Genomic DNA, 26516 nt, shown 5'->3' on the forward strand with positions numbered 1-26516 from the left:
CAAGTACTGTATCTGTGCTGATACTGTATTTATCCGTTCACCTTTCTTTCTCCAGGCTGGGGGCCTGGGAGGCTGAGCTGTATTAACTACAAGGAAGGGCTTTTTCATTCTCTGGCCTTCCTGTTGTGTTGGCCAATGAAATGCAACCACAGGAGACTGGAGGGAGGGAGGAGAATGAGGTAGAGGTGTTTATTCCCCAGCCTCTCCTTAGGGGGAATCAGAGATCTTGTTAGACAGTCCCCTTCACACAGACTTCCCTATGTGGCATGCAGCCAGACTCGGGCTTTGGGGTAACAAGTGCAGCTGTTATTAGCCCTGAGGGCCCGCATGCTTTCCCTACGCCCTGCCTCTTGCCTTTGTAGAAAGCCTCTTTATTGAACTCTCCTCACATGGCCCCTCTTTTTCCTACCAGAACTTGGAGAGAGTCTGATGGTAATGATGGTGACGATGATGATGATAACAGCAATTGATGTAGTAATAATAACTAATAGCATATAGCATGGCCCAAGAATTATGACTTTCACATAGTATATTATTTGATTTGATTATTTCTAAAAACCAAATAAGGTAAATGCTATTACCTTGATTTTGATAAATAAAGAAACTGAATTTTGGACAGATTAACTAATTTCTCCAGGCCTATAACATTAGGAAAGAAAATAAAGGTCATTTGTCACATGGTGAAGTTTTGGCGCTATGCAAACATTCACAGAGTTGAAAATGCAATCTGACACAGACTTGGGCTCCTGGTACCACCTGCACCTCACTTTTACCCTGTGAATGTGCAGTCTAGGCTCTTTCCTTTTTGTTTTCTTCTTTTTCTCCTTCCCTCTCCTTCCCCTTTTCTGTGCTTCAGTTCTAAAGCCAAAGCCTCCTGGGAATTCTTCACCTCATATGTCAGGGTTCTGGATGTGGGAGCTCAGAGATTTGGTTTGCAACACCTTTCAAATGTCTCTCTTGTATAATTTGATTCACCAGTTATCTTTTGAGTTCTACTTCAGGCATAGTGAACATGGAAAGCAAAAGGTAAAGAAATCAGAATTCTGACACTAAAAACTGATTTTGGCCCCATGGATAGAGCATCAGCCTGACCTGTGGATGTCCCGGGTTCAATGTCTGGTCAGAGCACACAGGAGAAGTGACCATCTGCTTCTCTTTCCCTCTTTCACCCCTTTCTCTTCCTCTTCCTCTGCAGTTTTTGGCTTAATTGGTTGGCCCAGGTGCTGAGGATAGTCTGGTCGATTTGAGCATCAGCCCCAGATGGGGGTTGTTGGGTGGATCTGTGGGGCACATGTGGGAGTCTGTCTCACTGCCCCCCCCCTTTCAACTAAAATAAACCCCAAACCAAAAAAACTGATTGTACCTGTAGGACTATGAGTGGGTGTTCATTGAAGTGAATGCTCTCTGGTTAGCTGGGGAATCTGTCCACCTTGCGTATCTTCTTAATTTGGTTAAAATGCTGATGGAAATTTCAGACAAAGAGTTTGGTAGGAGAAGTGTTTAGTAAAATGGGCCATTCATAGGAAAGGTGGGGAAAGCTCTTCCTCCCTATATAGAGTTCACCTTAATCTTTCCTCTTTAAAAGATACTGGTAGATGAACTCTCAGATACGGAGACCATGTTGATGGTTGCCAGATGAAACAGGAGGGATCAAGATGTACATTTTGCTGGTTGTAATAACTATGTGTGGTGCTAGATGGGCACTAGGCTTATCAAGGGGATCACTTCATAAGTTATGTAATGTCTGACCTGTAATGAAAAAATAATTTTAATTCTTTTTTTTTTTTTTTGGTATTTTTCTGAAGTTGGAAATGGGGAGGCAGATGGGGATCCACCCGGCATGCCCACCAGGGGGCGATGCTCTGCCCATCTGGGGCGTCGCTCTGTTGCAATTCTAGTGCCTGAGACAGAGGCCATAGAGCCATCCTTAGCGCCCGGGCCAACTTTGCTCCAGTGGAGCCTCAGCTGCGGGAGGGGAAGAGAGAGACAGAGAGGAAGGAGAGGGGGAGGGGTGGAGAAGCAGATGGGCGCTTCTCCTGTGTGCCCTGGCCGGGAATCGAACCCGGGACTCCTGCACGCCAGGCCGACGCTCTACCACTGAGCCAACTGGCCAGGGCCTAATTTTAATTCTTTCAAAACATAATGGAAATCGTCCAAACAGCTTTCTCTGGTTAAGAGGCCTTCTGCAGGACCTTATCTTCTCCCTGTGTCTCCTTCTTCTATCTGTAATGTTTCTTTCATTGTCTGATTGATAACGTAGCTTCCCCTCTCTGTGCCTTCATTCAGCATGAATGGCTGAGAAATACTATAGGGACTAGCTGTCTTTGCCTTCTTTTTACTCCTCTCCTCCCCCCCCCCCTTGTTTTTACTATTTGTTGCTTTGGAGTGCTACAGTCCACACATTTACACACCCGAGTCACAGTAGGAGGTCATTTCTAAATAAAATCAACATTAGACCTTTGGCTTTCCAGTAAGTTATTTTCCATGTTCCCTGGTGCTTTTCCCTTTGCCTGCCCTGTCTTCATGTACAGTGTAGGTTTGATTTCTAAGGTTCGTATTGGAAGTTACTCCTTTGGGTTTTTTCCTTGGCGTTTTCAAAGGCAGGAAGGAATTTCTCACCTCTGGAGTTCTACTCCGCTGCAGGTAAAGAATTTAACAGCTATGGGGGTGATAATTAGAGCCAGTAATAATTTGACTGACCTACCCTGGGCACTAAGGTGTACAGTAGATCTCTCTTTTATGGTGTAAGATAGTTATTTAGCTCTCTACACATGTGGCTGAAGAGATAGATCTACATGGTCTCAGTCATTGATAAAGTGATTTCGCCCAGGGCACACAAGTGAACCTTGCCCATATAGATTTATGTGGGCAAGCTTCCAAACTTACTGAAAGTTTAAAGAAATATTTTTCCTGTTAAATATTGGGATGAAAGGGTGGTTCAGCAGTTGATCATCTGTTTTGGCTCTAGTGTTTCAGGGGGAGTTGGGGACCCTGGGGCTCACAGAGCTGGGCCAACAACATTCATCACAAAGAAGTCAGAGGGAACGCGGAACCGGGTCCCAGCGGCCCACGCCAGAAGCCTTAGCTCTTTCCCAGTTTCTCCCCTTCCGCTATGACATTCAATGTCCTCTTTTGCTGTCCCTATAGACATTACCTTAACACAGGTCTCATCACCCTCACTTGGGTTAATTACTACACAGGCAGGATCCTGGCTGTTTTACTTACCTTTTCCTGTCTAAAGGAACAGAGATATTTTCTAAAATTCAAATCTGGCCATGTACCCAACTCTGCCCGCAAACCCACATGTTGGCATGCACATGTACGCATCGTAAGTTCCTCCATTGCTCCCCTTCCCTGGATCGCACACAGCACCCCAATGGCAGCATTTCTCTGCCTGTTTCTCCACCCGGTCATCCTGAGGGGCGTCGCCTGCTCTGCTCTGATGGCTGAGGGGAGGAGAGCGAGAGAGAAAGCATGTGGTAAAACTGCCAGGATGTGGGTAAAAGCCCACCGTGCAATTCTGCTATACCTCCCAGTGGGAGGGAGAGAAAGGGCACACTTCACCTCCTCTGAGAACGATTGTTCTCGGACACTGGAAGGAGCAAGACCCCCAGCTCCGTCCCCCAACGCTCTGAATCACAGCAGCTGAGACCTCCTCTGTCCTCAACACCTTCCTCAGTGCGATGGAGCAAAGTAAAAACGCTTGAACCCTCACCAGGCCTTTTGTGAGCTGGCCCTAGCTCACCCATCAAAGCCTCACAGTCATGGTTTCCCTCCAGCTACAAGGGACTTGCAGTGGAGTCTCCTGCACCGGGCTCTCTTTTCTCCCAGTCTCTCTGCTTGTACACACACTTTCCATGGCAGCTAGAACGCTATCCCCCTTTTCTGGTTAATTCTCACCCATCCCTTCAGTCTGGGTGGTGTATCCCTCCTGCAAACCCGTACTTCCCCATACCTTGGCACTCACCACACAATTGTAATTGCCTCGCAGCTTGCCGGCCTCCGCCTCTAGGGACACTCTAGGGACCACACCTGTCTTGCTTACTGTGGATTCCCAGGCATTCAGCCCACTGCCTGGTGCATACAGGGTGCTCAACGTGTGTTAATTATATAAATAAAAGAATGGGGAGAACAACAGAGAAATAAACAAGGATGAGAAAAACAGCATGGCATTATCCAAAGGGCGTGTTTCTGCTCCGCTCCTAGCTTCTCTTCTCACAGAGGTGCCTGGCTCTGACTCAGTCTGCCTCCGTCTCCGTTTGTCGCATTCCAGACTCTGAGGGCTGGTCTTCTTCTGAAGGCAGTTTATGTTTCATTCCCAGTTCTTCCCTTCCTTCTATGTGGGAGGCACTGTTTTATTGCTCTAGCATGCAGGAATGAATCTCCTAGATATTTTGCTTCTTTTATGATAGGGAGCATCTTATTTTTCTTAAGAGGTTTGGCTTTCCCTCTCACATTCCTGGGATCGGTTACAGGAAGAGCATGCTCCCTGTATTATTGCCTTTTAAGTCTGAGGCTCAAAATGAAGATGTATGGAACACACCAGAACACAACCGCAGCCTGACTCAGCCACCCTGCGACCTGCAGACCTGTGAGTAGGAAAAGAGATGGTTTTTGTGATGGGCTGCAGAGATATTTAGGGTTGTTTGTTACCTGGCATTATCATAGCAGTAGATGGCTAGCATACCATCTGTAACATGGAGAGTGATGGCTCTCATTGACCCGAAGGAAAAATACATCCTTAGGAACATAAAAACGATGGATTGCCTTACTCATCATCTATTACAACCTCATTCCGGTATTGAAGAGGCTGAGAAAGTTACAAATTACATTTTTCAGATTCTCTTGCAGCTAAGATTTCAAATGTAATTTACGTTACATCAGTCAGATAAAGTTGTGTGATACTTGGATTTAGAACTAAGTTGAGCCAAGCATTCATTTTTGTTGGATGAGCTCATGGTAGAAACTTCCTGATCTCATAATTGTTTGAACAGGTGGTGGCAGCATTGCTTAGACAGCAGAGGTCTTGTGATTCTGGGCCTAGAAGTTTTCCTGTGTCTTCTCTGTTCTGTTCCTCCAGCCCTTCTGACGATTGTGTAGATTACCTGATACTGTAGCATAAACTTCTTTCTGCTTTAATTAGTTTGAGTGGCTTCTGTTTCAGCTACCAAAATCTAACTGGTAAAAATCATAAAGTAGAAGTTCCAAACTATAAACTCATAAAAATCACGTAGCGAAGATTTCAAACTAAACATTGGAGGCAGACCCATCACAGGCTCTCAGTCACTTATGGGATAAAGTTCAAGCTTAGCTTGATATGCAGATTCTTTCATGCCTTGGCCTCAGTCTACTTTTCTAAACTTTTCTCTTATATTCTTTTTTTTTTCTTTTTTACAGAGACAGAGAGAGAGTCAGAGAGAGAGGGATAGATAGGGACAGACAGACAGGAATGGAGAGAGATGAGAAACATCAATCATCAGTTTTTCATTGTGACACCTTAGTTGTTCGTTGATTGCTTTCTCATATGTGCCTTGACCAGGGGCCTTCAGCAGACCAAGTAACCCCTTGCTCGAGCCAGAGACCTTGGGTCCAAGCTGGACCCAAGCTGGACTTTTTGCTCAAACCAGATGAGCCTGCGGTCAAACTGGCGACCTCGGGATCTCGAACCTGGGTCCTCCGCATCCCAGTCCGACGCTCTATCCACTGCGCCACTGCCTGATCAGGCCTCTTACATCCTTTTTTAAGCGTCCTTAGGTGCCAGGTATATGGGGCTGCTAGACATTCCAAAGCACAACATGCCTTTTCTGTGCCATGGACATGCTGCTCTCTCTACCTGCAATTGCTTTTTAACTCATTGATTCATTTATTCATTGAATATTTATTGACCATCAACAATATGCCAGGCCTTGGGTTAGGCATTGGAAGTACAGAGATAAGTAACAAGGCTCCTGTATGCAAGAACTTTGAGGTTTAGCATGAGATGCTAACACCTGAATTAATCACTATAATGAATCCTATTAAGTGCTGAAATATGAATATGAAAATAGTTCTCTGACAATGGAAGAGATAAAAAACTTGTTTACCTTAAGACTTGGTGAAAGTTTACCAGAGAAGGTGACCTGGAGCTAAGTTTTATAATGTGAGTAGTATAAACCACACATAGCATCTTCTAAAAAATGAGGAGGAGCAACTCAGTCCTCTACAGCAGGGAAGTAAAACAAAATAAGGTAGGAATCCAAATTCAAGTTGCTTTGAAAGCGATGCTATGGATTCTGGTAAGCAATCCATGAAGGTTTTTCCATAAGGAAGTAATGTGATTAAGTTGCACTGTCAGGCTATGTCTGGAAGTCTGATGACCATATGGAACACAGACCAGAGTGGAGATTGGTGACCAGGACACAGTTTAGGAGGCAGATGTAATCCAACGAGGTTCAGTAGCAGCAGGGGGTGGAGACGAAGGGATCGGCTGTCAGAAATACATGTTCCTGGGGGAGAAGGTACAGGCCCTGATGAACAGTTGTGTCTGGGGAGCGAGAGAAGAGGGGACTTGGGATGCCTGCAGTTTCTAGCTTTATTATTGGCTAGATGAGTAAGAGTACTTGGTAGCACTCAATAGATATTTGTTGATAAAGTCATAGCAGTTGGTTCCATTTACCTATAAAGAAAAGATTAATAAGGAGTTTGTGACTCTGTGTGTGTGTGTGTGTGTGTTGGATTTGGAGGAGGGAAAGGTGATGTTTTGAAATGTTTCCAGTAGATAGAACTCTGGGGAGAGATCAGAGCTGGAGAAATGTGTTATATTTGGGTATCACCAGCATGTAAGAAGATGAGAGTTGGCAAGATTGCCCAGGGATAATGTGTAGAGTCAGAAACGTGGTCTGGAGATAAATGTTGGGGAATATCAACAGACCGAAGAAGGGTGGAGCAAGAGAGCCAGAAAAAGACAGAGAAAGAGTCCAAGGGAAAAACCATTGTATGAAGGAGGCATCTATGGGGCTGAAGGCCACAGAGTAAGAACTGCATAGTGTCCAGGGGATCGAAAATTAGGAGAGCCAGGCACTCTTGGCAAAAGCAGCTTCACTGTAGTTTTTTGTTTTTTTTTTGTATTTTTCTGAAGTTGGAAACGGGGAGGCAGTCAGACAGACTCCCGCATGCGCCCGACTGGGATCCACCCGGCATGCCCACCAAGGAGCGATGCTCTGCCCATCTGAGGCATTGCTCTGTTGCAACCAGAGCCATTCCAGCGCCTGAGGCAGAGGCCACAGAGCCATCCTCAGTGCCCAGGCCAACCTTGCTCCAATGGAGCCTTGGCTGCCGGAGGGGAAGAGAGAGACAGAGAGGAAGGAGAGGGGGAGGGGTGGAGAAGCAGATGGGCGCTTCTCCTGTGTGCCAAGGCCGGGAATCGAACCCAGGACTCCTGCACGCCAGGCCGACGCTCTACCACTGAGCCAACTGGCCAGGGCCTTCACTGTAGTTTTATGGTAGAAGAGTAAATAGGATCTTAAGGATAAAGAGAGAGGGTATTAATATACTTCTATTCTTGGGCCTGGTGGGAATAGAAGGAGAGGTGGGATAGTTCTAAGGAGGCTACAGATAAAGGGAGGACATTTTCTGGCACAGAATGAGGAGAAAGGAAATATCAAAACTGCTGTTACCACCACCAACACCTCTGCTAATTGAAGATACAGATATATTGTTTTTCTAACACTTGTCACACTTTTATGTAATAAGCATTGTGTTAGAAGCCACACAACATATATATTGGGGCCATAGAGGTTGGGCATATTGATTTTTTTTTGCAATAGAAAGAAAATGGCGCACAGAGGTCACTCAGTGAGAAGATGACGGAACTTAGATTTGAACTCTGGGCTAAAAGAGAGAGTTAAGAAAGGTATAGATGTAACTGTAGATGAGTTTAATGATGGTCAGTATAAGTGAAGTGGATCATTGATGAGGACTTACATTTTTTTTTTTAGTGAATCAAGAGACAAAGTTACCTGTAGAGAAAGGTGCAGGGACATGCAGAAAAGGGTGGTCTTGGGGATTAAGCAGAGTGACGAATATTTGGTTTTGCCACTGCAGGAAATAGGAATCAAGGCAGTACAAAGTTCAACAGGTGGCATCAGAGGTTTAACAGAGGTGAGAGACCATCTGTTGCACAGGTGCCTGGTCACATGGTTCTGTGTATTTCTCCATTGCACATTGTTGCCAAAGAATAAAGAAAAGATTGCATAGTTGATCCGTTCTTGGACATTTGTACGGGATACCTAAATGACCACTTGTTATAACCAGTCCATCGGTATGTCCTGTCTGTTTTACCTCTTGACTACCTCTTCAGTCTGTTCACTCTTTTCCATCTTTATCAACATCACCTTAGTCCAAGCTAAAAGTATCTCTTCCCTAGACCACTCTATTATCCTTCTGACTAGTTTTACTTGACCTCTTTGGTCTCCTTCCATTTTATTCTTCAGCTAACAGCTAGAGTGAGTTTTTCAAATGCTAACCTGGTCCCATTACCTGTATATCCTTTCTTAAGTTCACCCAGTGGCTCTTCACTGCCTTAACTTAGCATAAGGGTCCTGCAAAGCTTCAGTCGTGGCTCATCCCCTTGTTTTTTCCCACACCAATCACGTGGATTTTTCCTTTTTTAAGAAACTTGGCACAGGGCCTTTACACATATGGCTTCCTATACTTATAATACTTTTCCCTCTCTTTTTCACTTCTTTTACTCTTCTATTTTTAGATCTCAGCTTGAACACTATTTTCTTGGAGAAGCCCACTACAACTTCCTTATTGGGTCCAATTTTCCCCCTTCTAGATATTTACAGTACCAAGGACCTTTCCTATCTAGCAACTGTCACAGTTTTACTTTTTTCCCCTCTCCCTCTCTAGACTGTAATCATCACACCTGAGATTGGTTATTATTATTTTACCCTAACAACTAGCATGATGCTTAGCACATTGTAGATGGTCAATAAATATTGAACAAGTGACTTGTAAATATTTGTTTAACAAGGACGTCATGGAAATGGCGCCGTGAGCTGCGCGTCCGACAGCTCTCCCCTAAATCACAACAAATTTATCAACTAGAAACAGAAAAATCTATCCTCGGAGCATTCCGGAATTCCACACAAAATGATAGCAAAAGGACTGTTATCACTTGAATCTGAGAGATGAGGGTGTGGAGGAAGCTACCGCAGGGACGTTCATTCAAGCCGCGAGGAAGTGAGCCTGTGGTGAGTTAGCCCACACTCGGGAGCCGCGAGCCGCCACGAGCTGGCTGGCCGCGAGCCGCTGCGAGCCGAGCCGCCGCGAGCCGCGGCGCGCGCCCAGTCCAGTTGCAGAGTGAGCACCACTTACGTTCCTAGTGGCCCGCGCACTACGAGTGAGAGTCGCCAGCCACCGGTGCCCGGAGCACCCCATTCGCGCGCGTGCCCTGGGCATTCCACGCGTCCAGAGCGCCCTACTGGCCCGCACACCCAGGGGGCCCCATTATCCTGCGCCTGGTGCGATCCAGCCGCCAGCGGCAGGGCGAGCGGGAGAGGCTTGGGAGATTCTCTCTGTGGGCGGGGCACCTCACCCAGCCATTCAAGCTAACAATCAAGCGTTGGGGGAGGGGCGCGCGCAGGCAGCCTGAAATACCTTCGGGAGCACAGCTGCGACCCAATCACTGAAATTAGCTTAACCCATGAAATCTGCGCACCCTCGGTTCTAATTGATAAGATCTCTCTCAGTTCAGCGATCCAAGACAAGAGGCGTGATATTTTTTAGTGCCTCTCGCTAAAGGGGCGGGGGCAACTTCTGATTGATAGAGCCTCCATATTCAGGGATAAATGCTAACAAGAAGGACTTGGCAGATAATAAGATCTATACTACACTAGTCGCAAGCAGAGACTAGTGCCTCTTCTTCCCAGCAAAAACAGGCTACAAAGTGTGGAAAGCCTGGGTTGAGAGGTCCAACTAAATGATAGGCGCTGAACAGTCACCTTGACAACAATTGACTCCCACCCCCGCCTGATTACACTGGAGGCCCTGACTGTCAGAGCCTTTCCCAAAGCCTTGCACTGAGTGCGGATAGAGTGGGGATTTCCCAGCTCTTTGAGCCTCTTACTCCCCAGGCAGAAGCAGTTGCAGCCTTATAGCTGGATCACCAGGCTGCTAATTCAGAAAGGGGGGACTAGGAGAGAGAATCCAGGAAAGCAAACTCTCTCATCATTGGACCCTGCAAACGCCAACAAGCCTTGACTACCAGCAAGACTAAAGCCAATTATATGACATTGCCATAGAATCCCATCAACTGCAAATCCCTACCTAAGTGTGACACAGGGGCAGAGCCTGGGGTACAGAGTCACCGACCAGGAAGAGGGAGAGAAAAGAAAAAGGAAGAAGTTAACCTCTCAAAATCAAGAAAAATCCACAGACTTTACAACTTGTTCCACTAATTCTTTTTTTGTTGTTGTTGTTTGTTTCTTCTATCTTATTGCCTTTATTTCCTCCACTTCGGTCCTTCTATTCTCTGCCCATCTTATGCTTCCCTTTTCTTGAACTACACTACCCATGAGTGTTACATTTTATTTCTCTTCTTCATCCTCACCCTCCTTTAAGGTTATACTCCAAAACACTTAACTCTCACTCTCTCCTCTTTTGTTTTTTTTTGTCTTGCTTTATTTTGTTTTTTTTCTCTTCCTATTTTATTTCTTCCTTCGTTTTTCTCTTTTTCTTATTTTTTCCTTTCTATTCGTTTTTTCTTTTCTCATTTTACTTTCCTCCCATTTAATCCTCAATCACGAACAAATTAGTTAATTTGGGACTCAAGGCATTTTTTGGCTTTATTTTTCTTTTTTGCTTTTGTTTTTATTTTTTTTCTTGTTTGTTTATTTTTGTGGCATTTTGGGTCCTCCCAACCCAAGGTCTCCATTGTATTTAGTCTTCGCTCCACTTAATACAACAGATTTTTACTTATTATTTTTATTTTTTTCTTCTTTATTATTCTTTTTTGGTCCTTTTTTCTGGTTCCCTCTTATCCCTCTCATTATATCTCTTAGTTGACCATCACTTACAAGCAAATCATCTTATGCTTGTCTAAGATTTTCTTCCTTTTTTTTTTTTTTTTTTTGCATTTAGTAGGTCCCTACTCCCTTTTTTTGCCCCTTGAACTCTTCACCCCAAATCAGGCCCTCCATTATAGGCACGATATTTCCCTGAGGAGGGGAGAGGAGGGAAAGAGAAGAAAGAAAAAAGGGGGAAATAATAAATTATTACTGTTTTTTTTTTGTGGGGTGTTTTACCTTTTTTTTTTTTTTTCTTTTTACTCTTTATTAATTCTAATTAGTGCTATCAACAAGACCACCCTCAGATGCTGATAAGAAAGAGGAAATAGAATATTATGGATACAAAAGAAAGAGAGGTAACACAAATAGATGTGGAAAAATCTATGGAGAAAAGATTTAACATATTGGAAGCCTTGGAGCTAAATGACAGAGAATTTAAAATAGAAATCTTAAAAATACTCAGAGATATACAAGAAAACACAGAAAGGCAATATAGGGAGATCAGAAAACAACTCAATGAACACAAAGAATATATGTCCAAGGAAATTGAAACTATAAAAACAAATCAAACAGAAATGAAAAACTCAATTCACGAGCTGAAAAACGAGGTAACAAGCTTAGCTAACAGAACAGCCCAGATTGAAGATAGGATTAGTGAAATAGAAGACAAACAACTTGAGGCACAACAGAGAGAAGAAGAAAGAGACTCAAAAATAATAAAAAACGAGAAAGCCCTACAGGAATTGTCTGACTCCATCAGAAAGAATAACATAAGAATAATAGGTATATCAGAGGGAGAAGAAAAAGAAAATGGAATGGAGAATATACTCAAACAAATAATAGACGAGAATTTCCCAAGCCTGTGGAAAGAACTAAAGCCTCAAATTCAAGAAGCAAACAGAACACCGAGTTTTCTTAACCCCAACAAACCCACTCCAAGGCACATCATAATAAAGATGACACAAACCAATGACAAAGAAAAAATTCTCAAGGCAGCCAGGGAAAAGAAGAGTACAACATATAAAGGAAGGCCTATTAGATTATCATCAGATTTCTCAGCAGAAACTCTACAAGCTAGAAGAGAGTGGACCCCAATATTTAAAGCCCTGAAAGAGAGGAACTTTCAGCCAAGAATACTATACCCATCAAAGCTATCCTTCAAGTATGAAGGAGATATAAAAACATTCACAAATACAGAAAAGATGAGAGAATTTATCACGAGAAAGCCCCCACTCCAGGAAATACTAAAGGGGGTTTTCCAACCAGATTCAAAGAACAAAAGAAAACAACACCACAAGTAACAGCTCCACCAAGAACACAATAAAACCAAACTTAAACTGTGACAACAAAGGAAAAAAAGGGGGGAGAGGATGGAGATTAACAGTAGCAAAGGACGATGAAGTGCAGAAATACTTATAAGATAGGGTACTACAATGAATATGGTAGGTACCCTTTTCATTACTTAATGGTAACCACCCTTGAAAAAAACCACCACAAAAACACTTGATTTAAAAAAGGTAGCAACAGAGGAAAGAAGTATGGAACACAAACAAACAAAAACAAATGATAGAAAAACAAAAGAGAAGAATCAAACTAGATACAAAACTAACAGAAAGCAATTTATAAAATGGCAGTAGGGAACCCACAAGTGTCAATAATTACACTAAATGTAAATGGATTAAACTTACCAATAAAAAGACACAGAGTAGCAGAATGGATTAAAAAAGAAAATCCAACTATATGCTGCCTACAAGAAACACATCTAAGCAACAAGGATAAAAACAAATTCAAAGTGAAAGGCTGGAAAACAATACTCCAAGCAAACAACACCCAAAAAAAAGCAGGTGTAGCAATACTCATATCTAATAATGCTGACTACAAGACAGAAAAAGTACTCAGAGACAAAAATGGTCATTTCATAATGATTAAGGGGAAGTTGAATAAAGAAGACATAACAATCCTTAATATATATGCACCAAACCAAGGAGCACCAAAATATATAAGACAGCTACTTATTGACCTTAAAACAAAAACTAACAAAAATACAATCATACTTGGAGACCTCAATACACCACTGACGGCTCTAGATCGGTCATCCAAACAGAGAATCAATAAAGACATAGTGGCCTTAAACGAAATACTAGAACACCTGGATATGATAGACATCTACAGGACACTTCATCCCAAAGCGACAGAGTATACATTTTTCTCTAGTGTACATGGAACATTCTCAAGAATTGACCATATGTTGGGCCACAAAGACAATATCAGCAAATTTAGAAAAATTGAAATTGTACCAAGCATATTTTCTGATCATAAAGCCTTGAAACTAGAATTCAACTGCAAAAAAGAGGGGGAAAAACCCACAAAAATGTGAAAACTAAACAACATACTTCTAAAAAATGAATGGGTCAAAGAAGAAATAAGCGCAGAGATCAAAAGATATATATACAGACAAATGAAAATGAAAATACGACATATCAGAATCTATGGGATGCAGCAAAAGCAGTAATAAGAGGAAAGTTCATATCACTTCAGGCCTATATGAACAAACAAGAGAGAGCCGAAGTAAACCACTTAACTTCACACCTTAAGGAACTAGAAAAAGAAGAACAAAGACAACCCAAAACCAGCCGAAGAAAGGAGATAATAAAAATCAGAGCAGAAATAAATGAAATAGAGAACAGAAAAACTATAGAAAAAATCAATAAAACAAGGAGCTGGTTCTTTGAAAAGATCAACAAAATTGACAAACCCTTGGCAAGACTCACCAAGGAAAAAAGGCACAGGACTCAAATAAACAAAATCCAAAATGAAAGAGGAGAGATCACCACAGACATCATAGATATACAAAGAATTATTGTAGAATACTATGAAAAATTATATGCCACCAAATACAACAATCTAGAAGAAATGGATAAATTCCTAGAACAATACAACCTTCCTAGACTGAGTCATGAAGAAGCAGAAAGCCTAAACAGACCAATCAGCAGGGAGGAAATAGAAAAAACTATTAAAAACGTCCCCAAAAATAAAAGTCCAGGCCCAGACGGTTATACTAGTGAATTCTATCAAACATTCAAAGAAGACTTGGTTCCTATTCTACTCAAAGTCTTCCAAAAAATTGAAGAAGAAGCAATACTTCCAAACACATTTTATGAGGCCAACATAACCCTCATACCAAAACCTGGCAAGGAAGGCACAAAGAAAGAAAACTACAGACCAATATCTCTAATGAATACAGATGCTAAAATACTAAACAAAATACTGGCAAACCAAATACAACAACATATTAAAAAAATAATACATCATGATCAAGTGGGATTCATCCCAGAATCTCAAGGATGGTTCAACATACGCAAAACGGTTAACGTAATACACCATATCAACAAAACAAAGAACAAAAACCACATGATCTTATCAATAGATGCAGAAAAGGCTTTTGATAAAATACAACACAATTTTATGTTTAAGACTCTCAACAAAATGGGTATAGAAGGAAAATATCTCAACATGATAAAGGCCATATATGATAAACCATCAGCCAACATCCTATTAAACGGCATAAAACTGAGGACTTTCTACCTTAAATCAGGAACAAGAAAGGGTTGTCCACTCTCTCCACTCTTATTTAACGTGGTGCTAGAAGTTCTGGCCAGAGCACTCAGACAAGACAAAGAAATAAAAGGCATCCATATCGGAAAAGAAGAAGTAAAGGTATCACTTTTTGCTGATGATATGATCCTATACATCGAAAACCCGAAGGACTCCACAAAAAGATTATTAGAAACAATAAACCAATACAGTAAGGTCGCAGGATACAAAATTAACATACAAAAGTCCATAGCCTTTCTCTATGCCAACAATGAAATACTAGAAAACGAACTCAAAAAAATAATCCCCTTCACGATTGCAACAAAAAAAATAAAATACCTAGGAATAAACATAACAAAGAACGTAAAGGACCTATATAATGAAAATTACAAAGCATTGTTAAGAGAAATCGAAAAAGATACAATGAGATGGAAAAATATTCCTTGTTCTTGGATAGGAAGAATAAATATAATCAAAATGGCCATATTACCCAAAGCAATATACAAATTTAATGCAATTCCCATCAAAATCCCTATGAGATTTTTTAAAGAAATGGAACAAAAAATCATCAGATTTATATGGAACTATAAAAAACCCAGAATAGCCAAAACAATCCTAAGGAAAAAGAATGAAGCTGGGGGCATTACAATACCTGACTTTAAACTATATTATAGGGCCACGATAATCAAAACAGCATGGTATTGGCAGAAAAATAGACACTCAGACCAATGGAACAGAATAGAAAGCCCAGAAATAAAACCACATATATATGGTCAAATAATCTTTGATAAAGGGGCCAACAACACACAATGGAGAAAAGAAAGCCTCTTCAACAAATGGTGTTGGGAAAACTGGAAAACCACATGCAAAAGAATGAAACTCGACTACAGCCTGTCCCCGTGTACTAAAATTAATTCAAAATGGATCAAAGACCTAAATATAAGACCTGAAACAATAAAGTACATAGAAGAAGACATAGGTACTAAAATCATGGACCTGGGTTTTAAAGAACATTTTATGAACTTGACTCCAATGGCAAGAGAAGTGAAGGCAAAGATAAATGAATGGGACTACATCAGAATAAAAAGTTTCTGCTCAGCAAGAGAAACTGATATCAAAATAAACAGACAGCCAACTAAATGGGAAATGATATTTTCAAACAACAGCTCAGATAAGGGCCTAATATCCAAAATTTACAAAGAACTCATAAAACTCAACAACAAACAAACAAACAATCCAATAAAAAAATGGGAAGAGGACATGAACAGACACTTCTCCCAGGAAGAGATACAAATGGCCAACAGATATATGAAAAGATGCTCAGCTTCATTAGTTATTAGAGAAATGCAAATCAAAACTACAATGAGATACCACCTCACTCCTGTTAGATTAGCTATTATCAACAAGACGGGTAATAGCAAATGTTGGAGAGGCTGTGGAGAAAAAGGAACCCTCATTCACTGTTGGTGGGAATGTAAAGTAGTACAACCATTATGGAGGAAAGTATGGTGGTTCCTCAAAAAACTGCAAATAGAACTACCTTATGACCCAGCAATCCCTCTACTGGGTATATACCCCAAAACCTCAGAAACATTGATACGTGAAGACACATGTAGCCCCATGTTCATTGCAGCACTGTTCACAGTGGCCAAGACATGGAAACAACCAAAAAGCCCTTCAATAGAAGACTGGATAAAGAAGATGTGGCACATATACACTATGGAATACTACTCAGCCATAAGAAATGATGACATCAGATCATTTACAGCAAAATGGTGGGATCTTGATAACATTATAAGGGTGAAATAAGTAAATCAGAAAAAAACAAGAACTACATGGTTCCATACATTGGTGGAACATAAAAATGAGACTAAGAGACATGGACAAGAGTGTGGTGGTTACCAAGGGTGGGGGGAGGGAGGACATGGGAGGGAGGGAGGGAGAGAGTTAGGGGGAGGGGGAGGAGCACAGAGAACTAGATAGAGGGTGGCGGAGGACAGTCTGACTTTGGGCGAGGGGTTTGCAACATAATTTAATGACAAAATAACCTAGACATGTTTTCTTTGAATATATGTACCCTGATTTATTAATGTCATCCCATTACCATTAATAAAAATTTATTATAAAAAAAATATTTGTTTAACAAGTTAAATAAATAAATGAAAGCTCTTATTAATTACCAACCATACTATATACAGGATTCCTTCATTAGCTGACAGTGATATTAAATGATTTATATCCTTTCAAACATTTAGACTATTTTTTATAGGAGGGAAAATTTATTTTGAGACTATACTTACCATTTTATGCCAAATAAGCCTTTTTGTGTCAAGAGGGTATGCATTTAGTTAACCCTTGAATGTTAAATCATGCTATTAACTTACTCAATTCTAGGGCTAAAAAATGGACCTTGACTTAGGCAGTCAAAGAAAAAAAATTATTGTTATATTCAGAAAAAAACCCCTAAGAGAATAGTTTATAAATATACATAATTAGTCCCACTGAAGAGGGGGAGCTAATAACTTGGAGAGGCCTAATAATAAGATATATATGTCATGATATAAATTTAACTGTCCTGAAACAAAATAGAAAATACATTATAAATACTACCCCAAGATTGCGTATAAGAAATTCTTTTCAATGTTGGAAACTTCAGACTGATTTAAGGACCTGTTCATATACCAAAAATCCTACTTTTTTTATAAAGGCACAAAGGGATTGTTTTAGAATAATATGTCTTAATAAGAAATATTTCTGAGAACTGAAGATACACATAATGACAACTCCATTGGTTGTTGAAGATGTATCTATTCTTTGCAAGAGCTAGAAAATATCTAGTACAGTGGCATATGCATATGAGTATTTAATAAATATAATTTGATTATAACAGGGAAATATACACTAAGATAAAATCAACTTCTCTCTATGGAGGACAATATGAATGAAACCTAGGGCAGTTGTCTTACCTTGTGCTCTTTGTAGCTCATTCTGTAAAGAATTAGTTCAATCTGACTTAAAGCATTCAATACTTAGAGGCATGGCTACTGAATTTAGCATAAAGAAAGTGACTGCCTTGAATTGCTTCTTATATATCTTTACCTCATTCTGTCACCCAATCCCAGAACCTTGTATGGTGCAGAAACTTTGTCTTTCTTAATTGATCAGTTTGTAGCTTTCCACAATAGCAGTTTGAAGATATTCAATTGTAGCTCCCAGTTATGAAATGAATATGGTATTTCTCTTTTATTTTAAAGTAGAAAATGTTTTTCAGCATAGGTACAGTGGTACCTTGAGATATGAGCAGATCAACATACAAAATTTTTTAAGATACGAGCTGTGACTCAGTCCGTATTTTTGTTTGAGATCCGAGCGAAATTCCAAGATATGAGTCATGATTCGGGAAGCTGCCACTAGTTGGTGTGTTGGCGCACGGGTCCAGAATTGGCAGCATAACACCAGCATCTCGTTCTTTCTCACGTGTTACCCGCAGAATCAAGTCGGATCTCATGCGCTGTACTCGTTCTTGCATCATTTTTGCATTTTTTACTAACTTTTTTTGTGTACTATCATGAGGCCGAAGAAAGTGAGTGTAAAGGACAGTGGTGAGAAGAAGAAGAGAATGATGTCGATAGAAGTAAAGCAAGAAATAATAGAAAAACATGAGTGTGGTGTACAAGTGATTGAACTGGCAAGGCTGTATGACCACAATACATCTACAGTTTGTATCATCCTTAAACAAAAGGATGCCATCAAAAGTGCAAATCTAGTGAAGGGAACTACAATTCTGTCCCAAAGGATAAATATCTATGAAGAAATGGGGAAGCTTCTGCTGGTATGGGTGAAAGAGCTGGCAGGAGATACAGTGACAGAGACTGTAATATGCGAAAAGGCATGTATTATTTACAGCGACTTGAAGAAGAAAGAACCATCAACCTCAAAAGAGGTAGGAGGAGATACGTTTAAGGCAAGTCATGGCTGGATTGAAAATTTCAAGAAGAAATCTGCATCCACTCAGTGATGAGGCATGGTGAAACTGTGAGTGCTGACGTTAAGGCATCACACGTACATGAGGAGTACATCACACGTTTTGCTGTGCTTATCGCAAAGGAAGGCTACATCCCCCAACAAGTGTTCAACTGTGATGAAACAGGATTGTTTTGGAAAAAAATGCCCCAGAGGACTTTCATCACTGCAGAGGAGAAGAAGCTGCCGGCCATAAACCCATGAAGGACCGTCTGACCTTTGCATTGTGTGCAAATGCTAGCGGTGACTGTAAAGTAAAGCCACTGCTAGTGTATCATTCCGACAATCCTAGAGCCTTTAAGACTCACAAGATTCTTAAAGAAAAACTGCAGGTTATGTGGCACGCCAATGCTAGGGCATGGGTTACATGGCAGTTTTTTATTGAATGGGTAAATCTCATCTTTGGTCCTGCAGTGAAGAAATACCGAGAAAATAAACTCCCGATGAAAGCATTACTAATCCTTGAAAATATTCCAGCCCACCCACCTGGTCTTGAAGATGACATTCTTGATGAGTTCAAATTCATGAAAGTCCTCTACCTCCCACCCAACACGACTTCAATCTTGCAACCTATGGGTCAGCAGGTCATTTCCAACTTTATAAAGCTTTATATGAAGCACTTGTTCCGCCGCTGCTTTGAGGTGACTGAAAATACAAATCTAACCCTTTGAGAGTTTTGGAAAGATCACTACAACATCGTGATATGTTTACGCATTATTGACTTGGCATGGCAAGAGGTTACAAGAAGAACTTTGAACTCAGCATGGAAAAAGTTATGGCCTGATGTTGTTGCAGACAGGGACTTCAAAGGATTCAAACCAGAGACCAAGACCGAGGTAGAAGGTTGGAGGAGATTGTGTCCCTCGGAAAGTCGGTCTGGAAGTAGATGAGGGTGTCATAAACGAGCTTGTTGAGGAACATGAGGAGGAACTTTCAACTGAGGAGTTGAAGGAGCTACAGATGATGCAACATACAGAACTTCTGCAAGAGATTAGTAGTGAGGAGGAGGTAGAGTCGGAGAAAGTGATTTCTACAAGTGAAATTAAAGACCTGCTGGCAATGTGGAAGAAGCTTTCAAGCTTTCATTGAAAAGAAACACCCAGAAAAAGTTTCAATTGGTTGTGCTTCAGCACTTTTTAATGACACTTGTTTGTCACATTTCCGTAACATTTTAAAAGGCAGGCAAAGCAAACCTCTTTGGGTAGATTTTTATTTAAAAGTCCTGCAAGTGAAAGTGCTGAAAGTGCAGCCAAAAAGGCAAAAACAAGTGATGATTAAATGAAAAATATGTAATGTTAAGCTTAGGTTAAGTTTAAAGTTAAGAAAGTGCACTTTTTAATAATTAAGTTTTTGTGGTTTCATTTTAAGTAAAGAAAGTGTAGTTTTAGTTTTGGTTAAAGTAAAGAAAATGCAGTTTTAGTTTACATTTAATGTTAAGAAAGTGCAGTTTTAGTTTATGTGTCTACAGTGCCTGCATCCCTTCCTCCCTCCCTCCACCTCCGCCATTCACCTCCATTAGCTGCACTCGTCTGTCTCCAAGGTAAGAATACAGTACTAAATAACACTTTTTTCTTTAATTTTATATATATTTTTTATGCATTGGTAAAGTATACATGTATGTTTCTTAATTAAAAACATGTCTTTTTCAAGCCCTGGCCGGTTGGCTCAGTGGTAGAGCATCGGCCTGGTGTGCAGGAGTCCTGGGTTCAATTCCCGGTCAGGGCACACAGAAGAGGCGCCCATTTGCTTCTCCACCCCTACCCCTCTCCTTCCTCTCTGTCTCTTTCTTCCCCTCCCGCAGCGAGGCTCCATTGGAGCAAAGATGGCCTGGGCGCTGGGGATGGCTCTGTGGCCTCTGCCTCAGGCGCTAGAATGGCTCTGGACGCAACAGAGCGACGCCCCAGAGGGGCAACAATTACTCCCTGGTGGGCATGCCGGGTGGATCTCGGTCAGGCGCATGCGGGAGTCTGTCTGACTGCCTCCCTGTTTCCAGCTTTGGAAAAATGAAAAAAACAAAACAAAACAAAAAACAAACAACAACAACAAAAAAACATGTCTTTTTTTCATAATTTAGGAGGTTTGGGGATGTTTCACAGGGCTGGAATGGATTAAATCTATTTCAGTTATTTTAAATGGGAGAAATTTGTTTGATATATGAGTTGGCTGACTTATGAGCTTGGTTACAGAACGAATTAAATTTCTATCTCAAGGTACCACTGTATTATAATTTAAAAGATAATTCTAGCTTTGCCTGACCAGGTGGTGGTGCAGTGGATAGAGCATTGGACTGGGAAACAGAGGACCCAGGATCAAAACCCCGAGGTTTCCAGCTTGAGTGTGGCTTGCCATTGAGCACAGAGTCAGTGGCTTGAGCGTGGGATCATAGACATGTCCCCAAGGTTGCTAGCTTGAGCCCAAAGGTCGCTGGCTTGAAGCCCAAGATTGGTGGCTTGAGCCCAAGGTTGCTGGCTTGAGCAAAGGGTCACTCACTTTGCTGTAGCTTCCTGGTCAAGACACATGAGAAAGCAATCAATTAACAACTAAGGAGACTAAAGGAGCCACAACAAGGAATTGATGCTTCTCATCTCTCTCCCTTCCTATCTGTCTGTCTCCATCTGTCCCTCTCTCTGTCTCTCTATCTCTGTCACACACACAAATAAGGAAAAGATAATTCTAGCTTTAATTCTCAGTTAAAAAAACATGATACAGTAATTTTCACAGGTCTCTTACTTTTATTAGAATCTTAGTGTCCCCACTCCCTGACTTTGCTGGAGTTCCTTCCTTTCCCTTCTCTTCTCTTCTCTTCTCTTCTCTTCTCTTCTCTTCTCTTCTCTTCTCTTCTCTTCTCTTCTCTTCTCTTCTCTTCTCTTCTCTTCTTCTCTCCTCTCCTCTCCTCTTCCCTATCTTTCCTTTCCCTTCCCTTCCCTTCCCTTCCCTTTCCTTCCCTTCCCTTCCCTTCCCATCCCTTCCCTTCCCTTCTTTCCCTCCCCTTTCCTCCCCTCCCAAGTGCCCATCTGAGGTGTTGCTCTGTTGCTCAGCAATGGAGCTATTCTTAGTGCCTGAGGCAGATGCCACAGAGCCATCCTCAGTGCAGGAGCCAACTTGCTTAAGCCAATTGAGCCATGGCTGTGGGGAGAGAGAGGGAAAGAAAGAGGGGGGAGGGAGAGGAGTGGAGAAGCAGATGGTTACTTCTTCTGTGTGTCCTGACCAGGAATCAAATGGGGACATCCACATGCCTGCCAAAATTGTACCACTGAACCTACTAGCCAGAGTCCCTAGAGCTACTTTCCTATAATCTCACATACAATGTTCTGTGGGAAGACCAATGCCTTTACTAAGTTTCAGAGGGTGCTGTGGAGGGGGTAGGGGAATGGGCAACACATTTTCACCTCTTAGGCAGTGGGTAGCTCTTAATCCCTGTACGGTATGAACAGTCAACCCCTGCTCATGGATTTGCCTCTGCATCTGTTTTCCTCTGTTCATACAGCTTTGCCTTCATCCCCTTCACGGTTGTTCCCTAAAGGACAGTACTGAAATCTGCTGAAAATTGGAGAACAAATAGGGGATCACCGCAGAGCAGTTGTGGGGTGGCTTTTCCATAGGCCACATTGTCTCCACCTCAGTCAGGTACACTTCCTTGATCAAGATCACATTCCTCAACTTCTTATCTGCTTGGTGGTCCCCGGGCGTCTCATCCACTCTCCCAGAGGGGACATCTGAAAACTCCATGTCTCTATTACTACACAGTAGGGAGATGTTTAACTCTGTTCCTCTTCCTCAGTTCTGGGAAAACTTTATTTATGTAAAAAGGCCTGTTAACAAACTCCTCTAAAGGCAAAAGTATAGAATTGGTAGATTTGGAAATATTTTGGCTGTATTCCTCTAACAGAGGTCAACTTCACAGGTGGCCTTTCCGTGTCTACTACACACCTTCTCCTTCCTGTTCCTGCCATGAATTCCTCCAGGGAGGGAATCTTGGTTCATTTTTTCTTTTACATTAAAACGACACTGGTCATGTTATTATCATGGTGTTATTAGTATCGTGAAAATATAAAGTCTTGTGAAATACTGATTTTCAAGTGTTGAAATGAAAAATAGAATGTTTCTAACAACATAATTTCTTCCCCATCCTGAGTCAGCAAGCCTCTACTGATGTGTGTGGTGCTCCTGACACTGGGCAGCAGGGCTTTCCGAGTCTTGTTGGTAGGACAGCTTGGTTCTTTATTTATAAACAGAAACATCTGAGATATGTGAAACTATAAACCATGAGCATGGAAATAGAAATACAATGCACTATGTCATAGGACACACTCAATGGAGAAGGGGAGAGAATGGATGTTAAAGCATATTCTTCAGCATTGAAGGGAGAAGTCTAGGTCAGGAACATTAGTGAGCCAGAGTGTTTGACAGACCATGTCTTTGGAGTGAGAGAGATTTGAGTTCCTATGTCAGTTCTGTCTCCAGTTTGCTGGTCAAGTATTTGTGGACAGCCCTCTGTGTACCCAGGTTTCTTCTATTTATAAAAGAGAGATTATATCTCTATCTGAGAGTTATAGTGAGGAATTTGTCTGGTACCTGATGAGGGTTCCATAAATACCAGTGTCCTTCTCCTTTTCTCTCTGCTTCCTTCTAAGGTGGGGTGCTGCAACAGGTCAAGGATGCAGGATTCTGTCACTGAGAAATTCTCATAATTAGGATGAGTAAAAAAATTTTTTTTTTTTGTATTTTTCTGAAGCTGGAAACGGGGAGAGACAGTCAGACAGACTCCCGCATGCACCCGACCGGGATCCACCCGGCACACCCTGCTTTGCCGCGACCAGAGCCACTCTAGCGCCTGGGGCAGAGGCCAAGGAGCCATCCCCAGCGCCCGGGCCATCTTTGCTCCAATGGAGCCTTGGCTGCGGGAGGGGAAGAGAGAGACAGAGAGGAAGGTGGGGGTGGAGAAGCAAATGGGCGCTTCTCCTATGTGCCCTGGCCGGGAATCGAACCCGGGTTCCCCGCACACCAGGCCGACGCTCTACCGCTGAGCCAACTGGCCAGGACCAGGATGAGTAAAAATTTTAATGAAAATGATGAACACACACACACAACTAAAACATTGAGAGGATTAATTAATTAAAAATTTTTTAATCTGTATGGAATAGGAGAGAATTAGTGGAGGAGAAAGGTATAGAAGTCAGGTTTCTTTGAATATGCTTCTTAATTTGATTTTAAAACTCTGAAAATGTTTTACATAATTATAAAACAAAACAAAACAAAAACAAAAAACCCCACCAGTCCCTAGACAGTAAAAATTAAATGAAACCAAATCAACCTTACTGTGTATTCAGTTTTTGGAAGAAAGGAAAAATTTAATATTGAGTGTCAACCCTATAATTGGACAAATACATCCCCAGTGGGATATACCCTTAGCAGAGGGGAGAACAGAAACCTTTTAGAAATAGATTTTTTTTCTTGCTGTCCATTAGAATATTTATTTCTCACAGAGAAAATAATTTCAGACAGTCATATTAGAGTAGGTAAAATTAACTCTTTTATTCTTTACAAGCACAGATTCTTCTCTGTTTATTGCCTCTTAGCCTCTCTGTTATAAACAACTGTAGAAAGCAAGCGCAGCCACTTTCCACAGTCAACAGCACCGTGTGCTGCGGAGCAGACCCGACGGAGATACGCAGGCCCCGCCCCCAGCAGGGCCTGGGCCGGCTCCCATTCTAAAGGAGCAGTGTCAGAAGTGAGACTCAGAGAGAGACTGAAAGATTCAAAGAGAGAGAGAGAGAGAGCAAAAAGAGAGACAAGAGAGAGAAAGTGTCAGAGGGGAAAAAGAGACACAGAAAGAGAAATCGAGAAAGCCCCGAGATCTTAAGACACAGGTTGAGGTGCAGGTCGCAGAGTCCACAGCCGACCGACTACCTGGGGAGAGGGGGCGCATCAAGAGTCCTATTGTTCACCCGAGACAGTTACATGTATATTGTGGGCCAGTGCAAATGAGTAATTCTATGGCATTGTAAATTAAACTCTGGGATCCTCAGCTTGGGAGATATAAGAGGATTAAAAAAAATGCCCTTCTGGATCTAAATTAGAGGTAGCAGTTGAATTCATGAGGAGTTTTATCTTAAAAGATTTCTCTAGTTTTGTCCACTTAAAGGCCTGAACACCCTTACTGTGCAGATTGTGGGTTTTGATAGAGTTAGGCACGAGCAGAGCAGGAATGACAGGCCAAGTACGGATGTCACCAGGATGGAAAGTCCTGGGTGCTTAGCAATGGGCAATACTAGAGAAAACAACTATGATAGGCTAGGACCTACCACCAGGTGACCTTTTCTCCTCCTGCATGTTGTTGATCATGTGGTTTAGATCCCCTGAACTTCATATTGTTAGTCATATGGTTTAGAACTCCTTAGAGGGGCAAAGAGGGGTGAAAAATAGCTCCTGCAACTCCCATACAGGCCCCTGAGTGACCACTCCCTTAAGCATTAATCCGTCAGGCCCATGAGGTTCTGACCCTCATCAAATAATCTTAGGAAACAAACCTTGGGTCTGCTGACCACAGAGACAGAGTTTTTGTCAAACTAGAGATAACACCTAGCTCTCAGCTGTGTTTCAGCTGCAGGCCCAGGAAATCAGCAAAACCAGACAAAGTGTTGCCATGGCCGGCCTCAGGACCAGCTGCATTGACCAGTGACTGCCAGCCATAGCACAGACCAATCAGTGGAGACTATGACCCTGAGAGGACGCACCTGGAAAAGCTGATAAATATGTTACTAGGTCCTCCCCTGAGTCCTCCCCTAAAAGTTCTGCCTTTGGAAAACAGATAAAAACCTTAAGTGAGGGGCCCAGCACACATGCTCTAGAGCAGTGGTCCCCAACCTTTTTTGGGCCATGGACCGGTTTAATGTCAGAAAATATTTTCACGGACCAGCCTTTAGGGTGGGACGGATAAATGTATCACGTGACTGAGACAAGCGTCAAGAGTGAGTCTTAGACGGATGTAACAGAGGGAATCTGGTCATTTTTAATAAATAAAACATCGTTCAGACTTAAGTATAAATAAAACGGAAATAATGTAAGTTATTTATTCTTTCTCTGTGGACCAGTACCGGTCCGCGGCCCAGGGGTTGGGGACCACTGCTCTAGAACACTCCTGCACCTTTCCCCTTTTCTTCCCCGGGAACCCTGTCTTTGCTTTCTCTCCCCTAAGCTCCAAAGGCCCTTCTTTCACCTGTGTGACTTGTTTCCTGAGTCCAAGTGTTGGGCAAATGAGTTTGTAAAATCTGTATTTTCTGGTTTTGCTCACTTTTGTTGTTAAAAATGGCCAATGCCCATGTGATGCTGTTGCCAGGTGATACTGCTAATTCCCTTTTTGCTTGGGAAGGGGCTTTGTTATGCTAATATGTGCTGGAGGAGGGGCTTTTGTGCCAAAAAGTTTTAAGAAGAAGAGGCCATGTGGCCATGTTGTTGCAGAGGAGGCAGGCAGCCAAGATGGCGGAGTGCTGAAGGAGAAGCCAGTTTGAGCAGAGAGAAGGAGATGGAAACCAGATGGGACTGAGCTAGTGGGCCCTTTGATCCTAGGAAAATCAGAGAAAGTCAGTGGCTTTGGGAGCCCTGAATGGAAAGGGAAGTGTTTTCCCACTGTGTGTATTTACTCGCCCGCTGGTGTGAGGCTAGAATAAAGGCATGGCCCACCAGTTTTTCGGTTGCGCTGTTTCTCTACCGTCTATCTGAATCTCATGCGAACCTGCACCTGCCTGGCTGCTGCAACAGCAACTGCAACTACTGGCCGTACACCATGTAGCTCAGCTTGCTCGCATCTCCTATCCCTGTGACTTTCTAAATCAACTTACTGCGTTA

Source organism: Saccopteryx leptura, chromosome 2, assembly GCF_036850995.1.
Source record: "Saccopteryx leptura isolate mSacLep1 chromosome 2, mSacLep1_pri_phased_curated, whole genome shotgun sequence".
Taxonomy (NCBI): Eukaryota; Metazoa; Chordata; class Mammalia; order Chiroptera; family Emballonuridae; genus Saccopteryx; species Saccopteryx leptura.